This window comes from Oncorhynchus masou, chromosome 31, assembly GCF_036934945.1.
Source record: "Oncorhynchus masou masou isolate Uvic2021 chromosome 31, UVic_Omas_1.1, whole genome shotgun sequence".
In the NCBI taxonomy this organism is placed as follows: Eukaryota; Metazoa; Chordata; class Actinopteri; order Salmoniformes; family Salmonidae; genus Oncorhynchus; species Oncorhynchus masou.
Window position 1 is genome coordinate 89,799,821 of NC_088242.1, and position 17,270 is coordinate 89,817,090.

Here is a 17,270-nt window from a genome sequence, read left to right on the forward strand (position 1 = left end):
ACACAGGAAACTGTGTGTAAAAATAAAATAAAAACAGCAGCGTTGCAGCTCTTGACACAAACCTGTGTGCCTGGCTCGGGTTGTGACAGTCATGACATTTTGTCAGCCTGTTATTGTCATGCTAAAGCCTGCCGGTCTCACCATAATTGACCGCCAATTAGCATATACATGTTTAGCATCTCCAGTCCTGCACACATAAAAGCTGCCTACAGGCCACTGATGCTTTTGGAATGTCTACATTTAAAACAAAAGTATAAATCTATTTAATATACACCATCACACTAAATCCATTATTTATTTTAGTCAGGTCTAAAGAAACATTATATTAAGAATTTTTATTTTTTTATTTAACCTTTATTTAACCTTTATTTAACCAGGTAATCTCACAAGTTCTCATTTGCAACTGCGACCTGGCCAAGATAAAGTATTTCAGAAGATCAGAATGAGTCGGGTTACTATATGTTATCTGGCTATGCTCCATGCCATATGCTTGTTAATTTAGCTGACAAGATATGCTTATAAGTCCCATGTCATTATACTATACTTTGTGATTTTATAGTAAGAAGAATATAATTTAACTTATAATATAGAAATGATATGTTTCCCATTCTGGAGAGAATGCGCACATGGAGTGGCTATGTTGAGCGTAAAAGTGATTGTTTGAAACAGGTCCTATAAGCTAGATTGAGTTATTTGGCAACTTTAATTGTGAATGGCACAAAACGTAAAATGAAAACCTATATGGGCTGCATGATGCGACTGTAGGCTATTGTTGATTGGAGAAAGTAAAAAAGAAGAAGCTTGCGCTCAGTTCCGTGCCTCAGGCTGCACAGCTGTTCTCTCATCAAGTGAACATATTTTCACCCATCAGACTATTCTCAACTGAATCTTGTCTTCTCTAATATGTACAATTTGTTTCAATTTAGAATGGCCCATTATTAAATGGGTAGGAACTGAGGAAAAATACATCTAATATCGAATGGATTTCGTGCGCTTTCCCATCCTGTCAGTTTAAATGATACTGGGTAGGCTACTTCGGTTCGATAGCGGAGCTGTGCTTAATAAGAGCAGCTGAGAAATAAGTAGACGAACACTTATTTCACTCCATGCATCAACCATTGTTTGAGGAGCTTTCTCTCGCTGCGCGACAGGTGACATTCTGGCCAAATTCTGTATGCCATGGGCTCTCCAACCCTGTTGCTACAGCTACCAAGTGCTTAATTTGGGAAACCAAGTGGAATCTGTTCGGAAACATCAATAGTAACACGTTTTAACAATAAAACAATTTCACTAAACTGTTGGCAGACTTCTGCGCGCTCTAGAAAGGAATGAAAGAGAGATAGGAGGAGATGGAAACACGGTGAGATATTCTGTTTTGCGAAAGGTAATGTGTCACCCAATTTAATTATGAAAATATAAAAATGCCCTGTTACTAGGCTATTCAATTCGCTATAATTGGAGGCTAACTGTAAGCCTCCCTGCACAATCAATGAACCAACATACAATATATTTTTGCCTGCGCTGGCAATGCAGATATGTGCTGGTGATGCAGATGGATATATCCACTAATACAGGCCCAGTGGACTACTTTTGTGGGACACACACACACACACACACACACACACACACACACACACACACTTCTCCCTCAGCAGCCCTACTTCCCTTGGCTATGCGGTCCACACTCCAAGGCAATTACTCTAATTTGTTTAATTTTGAAGTATAGGCTAGACCAATGATGTACTAAAGACATCTTAAATCAGTTTGTTTTTTGTTTTTCTGCAAATCCATAATATGCAGTAGGCTATGTATTGTATAAAAGCACAATCCTAATTTTAATTCCGTTTTCTTTATTTGGTCTTGGGCTTCATAAGCCTATGTATATGCATACGCTCTAAAATGTTTATGGGTGTTTTGAACTCATCATCACTTAAGAAAGAGCTGTCCATTTCATTGTGTTAGGCTTTGAAACAACAGCTTTGTCCTCAGGTCTCGAGGGAAGCCAAAGTAATTCCACTACCCAAGAGTGGTAAAGCAAACTTTACTGGTTCTAACTGCAACCCTATAAGCGCGCTGCCAGGTCTTAACTTAGCAAACTGTTGTAAAAAAAAGAAAAAAAAGAAAAGTGTTTGACCAAATACAATGTTATTTCTTTGTAAACAAATTAACAAGACTTTCAGCATGCTTATAGAGAAGGGCACTCAACATGTAGTGCTCTGACACAAATTACTAATGATTGGATGAAATAAATTGATAATAAGAAGATTGTGGGAGCTGTACTGTTAGATTTCAGTCTAGCCTTTGATATTATTGACCATAACTTGTTGTTGAGAGCGCTTGTGTGTTGGGCTTTTCAACCTTTGCCATATTGTGGATTCAGAGCTATCTATCTAATAGAACTCGAAGGGTTTCCTTTAATGGATGCTTCTCTAATGTCAAACATGTAAAGTGTGGTGTACCATAGGGCAGCTCTCTAGGCCCTCGACTCTTTTCTATTTTTACCAATGACCAGCATTAAACAAAGCATTGTGTGTCAGTGTATGCTGAGGATTCAACCATATACTCATCAGCAACCACAGCTAATGAAGTCAATTAAACCCTTAACAAAGAGTTGCAGTCTGTTTTGGAATGGGTGGCCAGTAATAAACTGGTCCTGAACATCTCTAAAACTAAGATCATTGTATTTGGTACAAATCATACCTTAAGTTCAAGACCTCAGCTGAATCTGGTAATGAGTGGTGTTCCTGTTGGCCAAGTTGAGGAGACTAAATGACTGGCGTTACCTTAGATTGTGAACTGTCATGGTCAAAACATATAGATGGTTGTAAAGATGGGGGAGAGGTCTGGCTAAAAAAAAATAGATGCTCTGCTTTTTTGACACCACACTTCCAAAAGCAAGTTCTGAAGGCTCTAGTTTTGTCTAATCTTGATTATTATCCAGTCATGTGGTCCTGTGCTGCAAGGAAAGACCTAGTTAAGCTGCAGCTGGCCCAGAACAGAGCGGTACGTTTTGCTCTTATTTGTAATCAGTGGGCTGATATAAATACCGTGCTGCCAGTCTCTCTTGGCTAAGAGTTGAGGAGAGACTGATTGCATCACTTCTTTTTATAAGAAACGTTGTGTTGAAAATCCCAAATTGTTTGCATTGTCAACTTACACACAGCTCTGACACACACTTATCCCATCAGACATGCCACCAGGGGTCTTTTCACAGTGCCAAAATCCAAAACAAATTCAAGAAAGAGTACAGTATTATATAGAGCCCTTATTGCATGGAACTTCCTTCAATCTCATATTGCTAAAATAAACAGCAAACCTGGTTTAAAAAAACAGACAAAGCAACACCTCTGCCCTAATTGTCCTAGATAGTTTTTGTGCATGAGCTGTCCTTGAGCTGTTCTTGTCTACTGATGTTCTGTATTATGTCATTCTGTCTTATGTTTCATGTTTTGTGTGGACCCCAGGAAGAGTAGCTGCTGTGTTTGCAACAGCTAATGGGGATCCTAATAAAATACCAAAACAAATACAGCAAAGACCATGTTTTACATTCAGTTTCAACTTGCTGTTGAACTTCTTTCTTCAAATTGATCACAGTGATGTGACTTTTAAAAGCCAGATACTGTTTGGATGATGTGTTTGATGTGATTTTCAATTGCATTTGCATTGATGTCAGAATTGTTAGAGGGACAATAGAGCCCTGAGTATCAGGCCATTCAGCAAGTTGGGTTCTGCCAAAGCATATCCAGAGTGCATAAGAGGAGATGACCGTGACTCTGTATCAGTCTTAGATAAAAACGACTGCACCCTGGCAATGTTCCTCAAGTGGTAAAAAGCTATAGTCTAAAATGACACCTAGATTTTTTACCTGGTGTTTTATCATTATTGCAGCCATATTCTGCCTGTGCTTTGGCTCCAATAACAAGTACCTCAGTCTCTTCTTGATTTAGCTAAAGGAAGTTCAAATCAAAGTTTGTCACATGCACAGAATACAACAGGTGTAGACCTTACAGTGAAATGCTAACTTACAGGCTCTAACCAATAGTGCAAAAAAGTATTAGGTGTAAAATAGGTAGGTAAAGAAATAAAACAGTAAAAAGACAGTTGTGAGCCATCCAAGTATTTAAATCACTAATACAGTCTAATAATATATCTGTGGAGCTAAAATCCTCTGGTGACACAAAAGAAAAGTTGTGTATCGTCTGCGTAGCAGTGGAAAACAATGCCATGCTTTCTGATAACACTGTCAAAGGGTAACATATACAAACTGAACAGTACCGGACACAAAATCAACCGTGTGGAACGCCACGTGTGATATCTATTTTCTCTGAGTTATGTTTACCAAGGGTGACAAACTCTTTACCAGTTCAATAGGTCTTAAACCAACTTAGAACTGGACAGGCCAACCCACCTCTCCAGTCTGTGCAGAAGGACATCACGGTCAACAGTGTTGAACACAGCACTTAAATCTTAGAGTACAAGGACAGAGAGCTGTTTGACATCTGTGTTGGCTCTAAGATCATTTACCACTTTATCCAAGGCTGCCTCTGTGCTGTGGTGGGCATGAAAATCAGATAGGATTTTTTTTTAAATACAGTTGACACTTAAAATATAATTTAGCTGTTTGAAAACCAATTTCTCCACAATTGTGCTTAAGAATCAAAGGTTTGAGATTGGCCAAAAATGACTGAAAGCTGAAGAGTCTAGATGACTTTTCTTCAGAAGTGGTTTCACCATAGCAGTTTAGTGCAGTGGGGAAATTGCCTGTGAATAGGGAGTGATCAACAATAGCCTGAACGTCTTTATATATGCTATTAAAATCTGTTTTGAAGAAGGTGGTGGGGATAGGAGGAAGATGACAGGTAGAAGGCTTAAGTTGCTATATCACTTTGTTGATCATGTCTGTCAACCAGGAAAATGAGTCCATAGTTCCTTTGCATGGTAGGCTAGGGCACATATCATCAAGCTTCTCATCAGGTCTTGCTTGACTGATGCCTAGCCTAAGGTTTGTTATCTTATCTCTGAAATAAGTCGCAAACTCATCACATTTAGCTGAAGAGGAAAGTTCATAGGTTTGCGGGGGTACCATTTATCAAGCTGACATTTAAACAGTACAACATGATGCTCAAAAGACCCAATGGTCGAGAAGAGCACTCTCATAATAATTCTGATTAATAGTGATCAAGTTAGAAAAATTAGCCCGTCTGGTGTTTCTAACTGCCAAGTTGCTCTCAGAATATCTTAATGGGCCTGCAACTTTGACTTTCTCCACTTCCGCTCTGCCTTTCTGCAATGTCTCTTCAAGTGATTTGTTTCTTCACTCATCCAAGGGACTCTCTGTTTGGATGTGACCTTTTTCAACCTTACTGGAGCAATGGCATCAATGGTTACCCTTAATTTGCTATAACAGTGAACTAATTCAGCACAAGAGGAATGGAGAATAGGTGATGTGTATTGTTCACACACTGACTATAGGTAACAAGGTAGTAAAACATTCACAGTGGTGATCAGATAAAGCAACATCAACAAAAGAGTATATGTCATTGATATAACCAGGTCCGGAGTATGGCTGTGTTTATGGGTGGGCCCAGTAACATGTTGGATAAAGTCCATAGAGCTCAAAAGACACATAAATTCAATGGCCTTCGAGTCTGTCTCTTTGTCAACATGAATATTAAAATCACCCAACACAATGATCTTATCATAGTTCTCAACAATAGTTCAGAGAGATCAATAAAGAAAAGTGGGACAGTGCTTTGGTGGCCTATACAGGGTGATGGGCAGCACTGGTGGCTGACATTTAAACAGTACAACATGATGCTCAAAAGACCCAAAGTCTTTGATTGAAATATACTTAGAGCTGAGAGCAATAGTAAAAATGGAGGCTGCCCCCCCTCCCCCCTTTCTTTTTCCCAAGTTTCTGCTAGAGTATGAAAAGCTGGAGTCCGGGGGTGAGTCTTAAATAAGAGCAACATTACAGTCTGAAGACAGCCCTGTTTCAGTGAGAAACATGCAATCAACCTTGCACTCATTCACGAGAAAGGTTTTACTAGTGATTGCGCAAAAATGTAAAAGTGAATTATTATTATTCAATGAGTGTGGGCCACTCTGCTCCTGGAGTATCTGCCTCGAAGTAACCAATATAACCAAATTATGAACGTTACAGCCAGGTTTTCTGAAAGTCTTCAATCTCAGAATGGTAGGATATGACAGTTTGTATAGAGTTAGAGGAACACAAATTAGGTTAATCACAATAACCATAGTGCCATTTCTACAGAAGTTGATATGGTTTCCAAATCCTCTGTTGCTTATGACAGGGAGGACTGAAGCACTATCAGACCCTGTCCGTCAGTTTCGAAAACAGTTTGCGATGTTGCTGGAAATAATCATGGAACCCCTGCGGTTAGGGTGAATCCTGTCTCTTTTAAAAAGTGCTGGTTGCTCCCACAGCAAATCAAAGTTGTCACAGAAGGAAACATTTCTATCATGGCAAAGTTTCTTCAGGTATGGCAATGAGTTGGCTGAAACGTTCTGAAACCCTTTGATACCACGGGAGGGGGCCAGAGATAATTATTATCTTCCTTGTGCTAGCGAGGGTCTCCTAAAGCTAACGTCATTAAAACCTATGTGAGTGACGATGGTGTCAATATTGGAGCTGGGTCGTATCTTCTCGGCTAGATAAAGGGGGGCCAGACAGCCTCCCCAATCTCCTAAACCTTGTGAGTGTCCTGTTACCCAGGGGCCGTGGAGTTAAGTTTAACATATTTCCTTTGGATTGGTACAGATCAACGCCACCCAACTCATCGACAGATTTGCCATGTGCGGCATTTATAACTGATATTTGGTTTGCCTAGGCAACAGCAAGGCCGATGTACTTAGAAAGCAGGTTATCCCTTTCTCGCATCCAAGCTTGCAACCGGAAGATCTCTTCCCTAAGCTGCTTGATGGTGGTGCATTTAGGGCAGACAAATCCCTGTCCATTGTTCAGTTCCACCTTATCTTCATCTTGTAAGTGTGTGGAGATCATCTCACACCTAAAACATTTGTGCCCAGCCGTGGATAAAACACTGGTGGGCTAGCACTGCTAGTGTTAGCCAGCTCAGTTTTCATGAGGGCTAGCAGCTAACTGCTACTTAACAAGAATCCAGAACATAAACTTGAGGTCCTAGCCATAAAGGCTAACTGTGTCGCGGAATCTATAGAAATAAAAACTTTAGCTATGATTTAAAAATGATTTCATAATAACCGCAACAGCTCTACGCCTGGCACCTACTACTATAACCCATCTAAAGGCACTTACATATTTAGTCTTGCCCATTCACCCTCTGAATGGCACACAAACACAATCCTAGTCTTAAGGCTTGAAAAGAAAAGGCTCCTTCTTTAACCTGTCTCCTCCCCTTCATCTACACTGATTAAAGAGGATTTAACAAGTGATATCAATAAGGGATCATAACTTTCAACTGGATTCACCTGGTGAATCTATGTCATTGAAAGAGCAGGTGTTCTTAATTTTTAGTATACTCAGTGTATATTCCCCATTTCTATTCTATAGCAGCCATACACAACTGGAACTCAGTTGGGCTCTCAATTTACTGCTGTTGAGAGTTATAATGGTACAATGCACAAGGGGCAATTTCGAGATTTGGTAGTGCATGAGCAGTTATCCTATTGTTATGACATTCACTGACAGACTTAGAGCTATTGACAACCTGCCAGAAATTTCCAGTTGATCAACTAATAGGCCATGTTAGCTGGTTAAATTATCTAAATCTTGTAGTTATCCTGATTGGATTATGTGCCCAGGGCCCTTGACACCCCAGGGGGCCTTCATTGATTTTCACCTATATCATATGAACACACATTAGACATTGCTGACTTTTCTGCCCCATGGCAAAAAGTGTAGAATTGCAGGAAATTAGCTTTACTACGCTGATACATAACAATATCCATCTGGACCTCTACCACCTAGGAAATTTGCGTGACCGGTCCGTTTCAAATAGTAGTTGACTACCAATGCACAGAGGACCAGGGTTCAGATCAAAAGCAGTGCAATCTAAAAGATGAATATGGTGCCATTTGAGGACACAGCCAATGTCAACGATCATGCACGGGGACTACTGGGGACACAGCCAATGTCAACCATCATGCACGGGGACTACTGGGGACACAGCCAATGTCAACCATCATGCACGGGGACTACTGGGGACACAGACAATGTCAACCATCATGCATGGGGACTACTGGGGACACAGCCAATGTCAACGATCATGCATGGGGACTACTGGGGACACAGCCAATGTCAACGATCATGTACGGGGACTACTGAGGACACAGCCAATGTCAACCATCATGCACGGGGACTACTGGGGGCACAGCCAATGTCAACGATCATGCACGGGGACTACTGGGGACACAGCCAATGTCAACCATCATGCACGGGGACTACTGGGGACACAGCCAATGTCAACGATCATGCACGGGGACTACTGGGGACACAGACAATGTCAACCATCATGCACGGGGACTACTGGGGACACAGACAATGTCAACCATCATGTATGGGGACTACTGGGGACACAGACAATGTCAACCATCATGCAAGGGATCCAGGTGGACACAGGGGTGTCTGCCAGTCACTGGGGACGACAACCCAACTGTCAACGATGGGGGAGGTTTAGTGGGTGGAATACTGGAGAACATCATGCATTGGACTTACTCAGTAGCAGTGCAAATGTCATGGCACAGCTATATGGACACTCCAATTATCTCCTTCATTGTCATGGGGACCCTGGGGACACAGCCTGGAGGTGTCAATAGGGTCATTGTCCTGTTGAAAAACTAATGATAGTTGCGCAGCCAATGTCAAACCATCATTGCATGGGGACTACTGCAGAATGCAGAATACTGTGGTAGCATCATGCTGGGGACTACTGTGCCAGCCAATGTCAAATATTCAAGTCCTCACCAGACATCAATGTCAACAATGTTGTTCCCGCCTATGGGAACAAAGCCACAACGATCATGGACCAGACAGTACTGTCAAAAAGTGCTCTTCACTGACTACTGACAGTTTTGTCTCACCAAGAGTGATGGTCGGATACAGCCAATGTCGAAGGAATGAGCGTTACACAGGCCTGTACTCTGGAGCGGGATCGCTTTGGAGGTGGAGGTCAACGATCATGGTCTAGGGGACACAGCCAATGTCAAAGTCAAATGGACGGAGGGGACAAATAAAATTTAGCTACAAGCATCATGCAGGGGACGGACTGTTCGAATGTTCATTGAAAATTTTTTAAATGATGTATGGGGACTAGTCTAGTGAACAGCTAATGTGAACCTACTGAAAACCTAACAAATATATTCCAATATGATCAGATAAATAAAGCAATATTTTCTTATGGCTCTGTCAGTAATCTTTAATTTTCAACAGACACAAAAGACAAATTTCCATCATATAAAAACCCTGGGGATAACATGAACATTAAATGAAAGAAACCGGTATTCAAGGCACCATCAGTAGCCTATATTTTCTATTTTAGCAAAAGCCAAATTTCAACCATCATCAAAGAAAAGCCAATGTCAACGCATCCTGGTGTATGATACAATGATAAGCTGTCAGCTCACCTGTATGGGGACTACTCTTGCATCTTTCCCATCATGCCACCAGTCCGCTCCTGTGTCCACCATCATGCAGGTGCTCCTGGGGACACAAACCCAATGTTTTTCCCATCATGCAGCTCCATCTCATTTACCATCATCTTGACACCTCTTCATACAAATCATGCCCATCATGCATGGGGATAGGACGACAAGCCAAAACCATCTGTCACGCTTAGGCTGGAGTCCACCAATGTCAACCATCATGAAAATTGACAACTGGGCAATGTCAGAAATGTCGGTGCTCTCATCCACAGCCAAGGAATATGCAATGAAATCTTTTCCCTGGGGACAAGCTGTCTTTTAGATTGATGGACAACTGGTCTAGCCAATGTCAATCATCATGCAATGGTGTTTCTGCTCAGACTCACATTTAAAAAGAGTTGCCTTTTTTCTGGGCAAACTTCGGGACAAACTTTAATCATGCAGTTTTTGATGAAATCCCCTCCGTAAATGGCCGGGCTGATTTAGCGATCTCTTCTGCCAAAATAAAACTGGCCTTGACAGCAGCCTGGCCTTGTGATTTGGGGACTACTTTGAACAGAGCCATCATGCGGGATTTGAGGCCACAGACAATGTCAAATATCATCTGCCAGGTGGACAGCCTTTGTTCCATGTCCATATTCTTGTTTTTGTCCGGGGGAGTTTCGTGGGTGGAATACTGGAGAACAGATTATACTTTTCAGTACCGCCAAATTTCTCCACACAGAAGACACACAGGTTTTCCAGCTCCTTCGTGAACATATACTCCGACTCCCACCTTGTTTGAAACCCCGTGTTCTCAGTGTCCACCTTCCGTTTTGCCATTTTTGATGGGTATCTGAAACCAATTTTATGGCTGTGATGCTGACGACTGCTGTGCCAATAATATGAAATGTGCAGCCTAAATATTCAGGTCCGTCACCGTTGCATTGTGGGAAATGTTGTATTGGTGGGAACAAAGATCTGCTGGACTGCCGGACTGTCAAAAAGTGCTCTTCACTGACGATCCGGTTCTAATAATAAATCAAGATCATCCCAGGGCCGTAAAAATGACCTTCACCGGGCCTGTACTCTGGCCCGGGATCGCTTGACTCTGGACATATGGGTCTAGGGCGATGTGTCACAGCATCATCGGACTGAGCTTGTTGTTATTGCAGGCAATCTCAACATTGTGCGTTACAGGGAAGACATCCTCCTTCCTGTAGGCACATCCTGACATGACCCTCCAGCATGACAATGCCACCAGCCATACTGCTCGTTTTGTGCGTGATTTCCTGCAAGACAGGAATATCAGTGTCCTGCCATGGCCAGTGAAGAGTCTGGATCTCAATCCCATTGAGCACGCCTGGAATCTGTTGGATCGGAGGGTGAGGGCTAGGGACATTCCCCCCAGAAATGTCCGGGAACTTGCAGGTGCCTTGGTGGAAGAGTGGGGTAACACCTCACAGCAAGAACTGGCAAATCTGGTGTAGTCCATGAGGAGATGCACTGCAGTACTTAATGCAGCTGGTGGCCACACCAGATACTGACTGTTACTTTTGATTTTGACCCCCCCCCCCCTTTGTTCAGGGACACATTATTCAATTTCTGTTAGTCACATGTCTGTGGAACTTGTTCAGTTTATGTCTGTTGTTGAATCTTATGTTCATACAAATATTCACACATTAAGTTTGCTGAAAATAAACTCAGTTGACAGCAAGAGGACATTTCTTTTTTTTCCCTGAGTTTATTTAGTATGTATAAACTGGAAGTAGAAGCCTAAGTGTTGTTGTCCATTAGTTTATTCTAATAAGGGGAGGAGTTGTAGGGTCAGGGGAAAATAAGAAAGCACACCTGCTCTTTCTATGACAGACTGACCAGGTGAATCGAGGTGAAAGCTATGAAATCCACTTCAATCAGTGTAGAAGGAATTTTAAGCCTTGAGACAATTGAGACATGGCTTGTGAATGTGTGCCAGACAGAGGGTGAATGGACTACTCAAAATATTTAAAGTGGAACTGACAGCATTTTAACATGAAATCTTATAAAAAAGAATCTGTTCATATGCACCCTCAGGAAGAATATGACACCTTTTTGTTTACATATTCTGACAAGCCCTTAGATATGGCAATTTTTATGTTTTCATTCATTCATAGAATGTTTTGGAATTACATATATAAAGGCATTTGAAAATTCTATAGCAATATAGTGTGGGAAAGAGGCGTGCGTTTGGACAATTAGACACTGATGTAAATAAAACCCAATAAGGAAATGTCTCGTCCACCACCGGAATCTACACAGACCGGTAAGCGATAGGCCTACTGTAGCTCTGATTGGCTATATGCAAATAAGCCATAAGCAACAGTGTGACTTTAGATCCTTTGAATGCATTCGTCAAAAGCCATAAAATACACCTGAATGGATTTCTGCAAATACCACGGGAGTCCTCTTACACACTTCCAAGGTGCCTTCCCTCCTGGGAACAAAAACAGAATAACAAAAACACTGAGTCCTATTTACACACACAGGACATACTAATATGCTCTCTGCAACAACCAACATAACCATACCAATCAGCTCTCGCGACACAGAACACACTCATTTGTCTTATCTCAGCAATCATCTGTCTTCTGAGCAACAGAACACTGGCTTATATTGCTTCAGAAGGAGTTGGTAATTGAAGACAGCTGTACCTGAAGAGAGGGCGGGGTCAGCTCCAATCAGCAATGGGGCTGACCAATCAGCTGCTTGGGGGGAATTTCTGGAATCCAACCTGAAACTCACACATAAACAAAACCACAACACAGAAACTGGGGAACGTAACAGGAACATTAAATAAACTGTCTCAAACCTTTTCTACTAGTTGGTCATCAAAATTGTACTGATATACGATGGGCAATGCCTGCTCATCCTTCTGCAGCTTGTCTACCCATGCATGCTTGTCCCAACCCTCGTTTTGACAACTGAATGGGAACTTCCCTGCCTGCCAACCAATCTGATCAATGCTAAAATACATTTGATTTTGAATCCTAAGGGTGCGGTTGTAAATTGCCTCCAGTGTGTCAGAGTGCACTCTGGGTTGTTCCTAAATTCAGAGCATTGTCAGATTTTCTCTTCGTAAATTCAGAGCACACACTGCACTATCGACACTGGACGCTCTGGCCTAGCAGTAGGGTTGATCCGAGAATTCCTCACAACTGCAGTCAAGCTACTTCCAGACACAAGTGAGAGAACACATCACTCTAGCCATTTTACTCACCCTAGCAGAGCTGGTTAGGATGTTTACATGTTATCTAGAGTGTTAGTGACTAACTGTGCTGCTGGAAACATTTGACATTTTTTTTTTGATGAGGTTTACTGATACCGGTCATATTCAGCAGGTGTTGCGCGCTCATAAATTCATCAGGTATTCTGCATTCTGGCACACTCAGACTAGACTGTTCTGAAATCGGAGTAGTCATTCAAGTTCAGCATGCTCTAGCAAACAAGCTAGCTTGCAATGCGATTTATATTTCTTTCTAGCTAACCAAACGACACTTGCGCCTCTAGCTGTAGCCACCGAAAAAAAATATGAGGTGAAAAGTTGGCCACTCACTCACTCCTCCAATAACATAACATCCTCCCAGCAGCTAGCTACCTATTCTAGGGCAACATGCAAGTTAACTAACAAATAGCCTACCAAAATGTCAGTAATGATAACAGAAACATATCTAAATTAGCCACAAAAAACATTTCCTGTACCTCCTGTCAAGGGATCCTTCCGCCATCTTGGATTGAAGCCTACAGTGAATTTTCTATATTTACGGTTAAGGTCGGGAGCCTTCCTCAGATTTTCACTTTATCACATATAGTCGTGCAGCTGTAGATGGGTTATTAGCAATTGGGTGCGGATCCGGGTGAACAAACAGCTGACCCGCACACCACTAACTGGGACAGTTTGTGTTCAGGACTTGTCTGCAAGCTTTGTGTACCACCCTAGAAAGGGAAGAACCTAGGAAGAAACCTAGAGAGGAACCAGGCTCTGAGTGGGTGCTCAGTCTTCTTCTGGCTGTGCTGGGTGGAGATTATAACAGTACATGGCCTTTAAGGCCAGATCGTTCTTCAGGATGTTCAAACGCTCATAGATGACCAGCAGGGTCAAATAATAATCACAGTGGTTAGAGAAGGTACAACAGGTCAGCACCTCAGATGTAAATGTCAGTTGGCTTTTCATAGCCGAGTATTCAAAGGTGGAGACAGCAGGTGCGGTAGAGAGAGATTTGCACATTGTTACAACACTGTATATAGACATAATGTGACATTTGAAATGTCTTTATTCTTTTGGAACTTCTGACTTCTGTGAGTGTAATGTTAACTGTTAATTTTTATAGTTTATTTCACTTTAGCTTGTTATCTACTTCACTTTCTTTGGCAATGTTAACATATGTTTGCCATGCCAATAAAGCCCTTAAATTGAAATTGAATTGAATTGAGAGAGCGAGGGAAAGAGAAAGAGGAAGAGGGAGAGACAGGGTTGAAAACAGTTGGGGATCAGCAGAAACTGGATCAGCACAGCATGACCAGGTGGACTAGGGCTCAGGTCCTCCAGGAGGAGGGGGGTGGGGGGTGGGGGTGGATTAGAGCATACTTAAGTTCAAACAGGGCACCAGATAAGACAGAAGAATTTCACCAGGTAAGACAGATTGACCCTAGCCCCCCGGGACATAGACTATTGCAGCATGCATACTGGAGGCTGAGACAGGGGGGATCGGGGGACACTGTGGCCCCGTCCGATGATACTTTCAGACAGGGCCAACCAGGCAGGATATAACCCCACCCACCTTTGCCAAAGTACAGCCCCCACACCACTAGAAGGATATCAACAGACCATCAACTTACTACCCTGAGACAAGGCTGAGTATAGCCCACGAAGATCTTCTCCACTGCATGGGTCCGAGGGGGCGCAAGACGTCTGTGACTCAACCCACTCAAGTCAAGTATAGCGGGGAAAAAAGCCTGACACGATGTGACGCACTCCTCCTAGTGACGGCATGGATGAGCACCAGTAATCCAGTGACTCAGTCTCCATAATATGGTCAGAGGCAGAGAATCCCAGTGGAGAGAGGGGAGCCGGCCAGGCGGAGACAGCAAGGGCGGTTAGTCACTTCAGCGCCTTGCTGTTCACTTTTGCACACCTGGGCAAGACCACACTCAATTATACGACCTACTGAAGAGATGAGTCAATAATGAAACCACAAATTAATTTTGGGTCCATGTTCTTCCACATAATGAATGCCAATAACACCCTTTGACATAGTCTATAAACCCTTTGCGTTAATCACAAATCAATGTTGACAATTAGTGTGACATTGGACTCATGAGAAACTGCATGTGCAGGTAATAAAAGTCCATAAGAAGTTGTAAAATTACCAACAGTACTTTTTGACAGTCATCACCAGGGTACAAAAGCAAATCTCTAGTCTAGCTTCTGTACATCCTGTGCAGGGCGATGGGTGTATTCCCTCCTCCTCCTCAGCAGCAGACTCTTAATAACACCTGAATAAGTGACATGACACCTTAGAGAGGCATGGGCTGCGTCTCATACGGCACCCTATTCCCTATAATGCACTACTTTTGACCACTTTGGATCAGATATAGGGCTCTGGTCAAAAGTAGGGCACTATATAGGGAATAGGGTGCCATTTGGGATGCACATGAGGGCTTCTCTGGTGTGAACAGCAAGTAATGATGTGCAGCAGTGCCTAGGCAGGCCATTCTGTCTCTGTGTGGTGAGAACACAGGATCAGCAGTGGCCATGGTAGCTTCACAGGGAAGCTAATCACACTCGCTTTCCCCCTGCACCAACCAACAAATGGGCCTGCTGTAATATACTGACTACTCAGAGCTGGTTGGGAGACTGTAGTGGATTGAGAGAAATTGGGAAATGGCCTGTAATGCGAGCTCTTTGCCACTCATGTCTCGACGGGCTGCATCAGAGCAGTTTTTACTGGCTCTATTACGGAGTCTTGAGTTCCCGCCAGTGGCAGTCTGAGCCTCCCCTTCCTCCAAACCTCTCTGTCCCCATCACCCTTTTCACACCATATCTCCAGCTCCAACGTGCTCTCCTCCACCCTTCCTCATCTCTTTATTACCATCCTCCCTTCCCTCCATCTCTCTACTCCTATCCAAACCACCCGGACCTCTCTCCCCTCTCTTTGCCATAATCTCTCTATCCCCATCTCTAACACACCCCTCTCATCATGTGTTCTCTCACCATGCTCTCCAGGGCACTTTTTTTTTGCCTACAGAGGCTGCCGCTGTCGCACAGGGAACCCCGAATACCCCACCCGTTCTCCCATAATGCCAATGCTTTGAAAGGGGTAATTTGCAGACTGAGAGAGGCAAATGTTCATATCACAGGCTGCACTTAGCTAGGTCAATGAGACTAGCAGATGGGGTTATGTCAACCTATCAGAGTACATTATCAGACTGAAAAAGAGCAGGTGAAGGACTGCTAGGATAATGATATATGAGATTGGTGCATTCATTTACATCTTTATGCAGAGAATAAATCAATCTAGAAAAGTCATCAAAAATTACCCCTCTCTGCTGGTATCATACTCTGCTGCGAACCTTGAACGATGTTGGTTTTGATGACCTATTCCAACCTTAAAGTTAGTTAGCTATACCAACATTTATCAGTTGAAGCTATGGCTGCTGTTAGAAACATAGAAGACAGCACACAAAGTACACAGTGGTTCCACCTCTGTGTCAGCAGCCTGCGCAGTAACCTGTCAGGACAGTCAGGAGTTTATCAAACGTTAACAGGGAACAGACTGATCCTCTGAGAAAAGCAAACATGCTGATTGGAATATTTTGTCAAGGGGACATGGCTATAAGTAACGAGAATAACAGGGACATTTCAGAAACATTACAGGGATATTGTAGAAACATAACAGGGATATTGTAGAAACATAACAGGGATATTGTAGAAACATAAAAGGGACATTTTTAATTTAACTAGGCAAGTCAGTTAAGAACAAATACTTATTTTCAATGACAGCCTAGTGGGTTAACTGCCTGTTCAGGGGCAGAACAACAGATTTGTACCTTGTCAGCTTGGGGATTTGAACTTGCAACCTTTCAGTTACTAGTCCAATTCTCTAACCACTAGGCTACCCTGCCGCACATTACAGGGACATTGCAGAAAGAGTGCACAGGGACCTAGCCTACACTGCTTCTGTCAGTGTTGGGAGAGGACACTCACTCACATAGGTTTAAAGAGCTACACTTGACATGACACCTGCTTACCTGCTTTCAGCCCCAAATCTTTATCAAAAATAAATAAATAAATAAATATATATATTGCCTATTTTGCATGTCATTTTGGCATTAATACGTGTCACATTTGCAAACAATGTAAAAAAAAAAATAGCAATGTTGTTTATAAAGCCACATACAAACATGGTCTCTTTTTTGTTTTCTTGAGTAAGGCAGCTCCAAAATGCAGGTATTTCAGCCTAACTCAGTGCTTTCTGTGGTGGGGCAAGCCAGCAGAAAGTAGGAGCATTGCGCCTCGATTGGCTCAGTGTTCTGTCGCTCATGGGGACACTGGGTCACAGGCAAAGTCTAAGTCCTTAGGAAGGGTAGACATCAAACATTTAAGCCCTTTG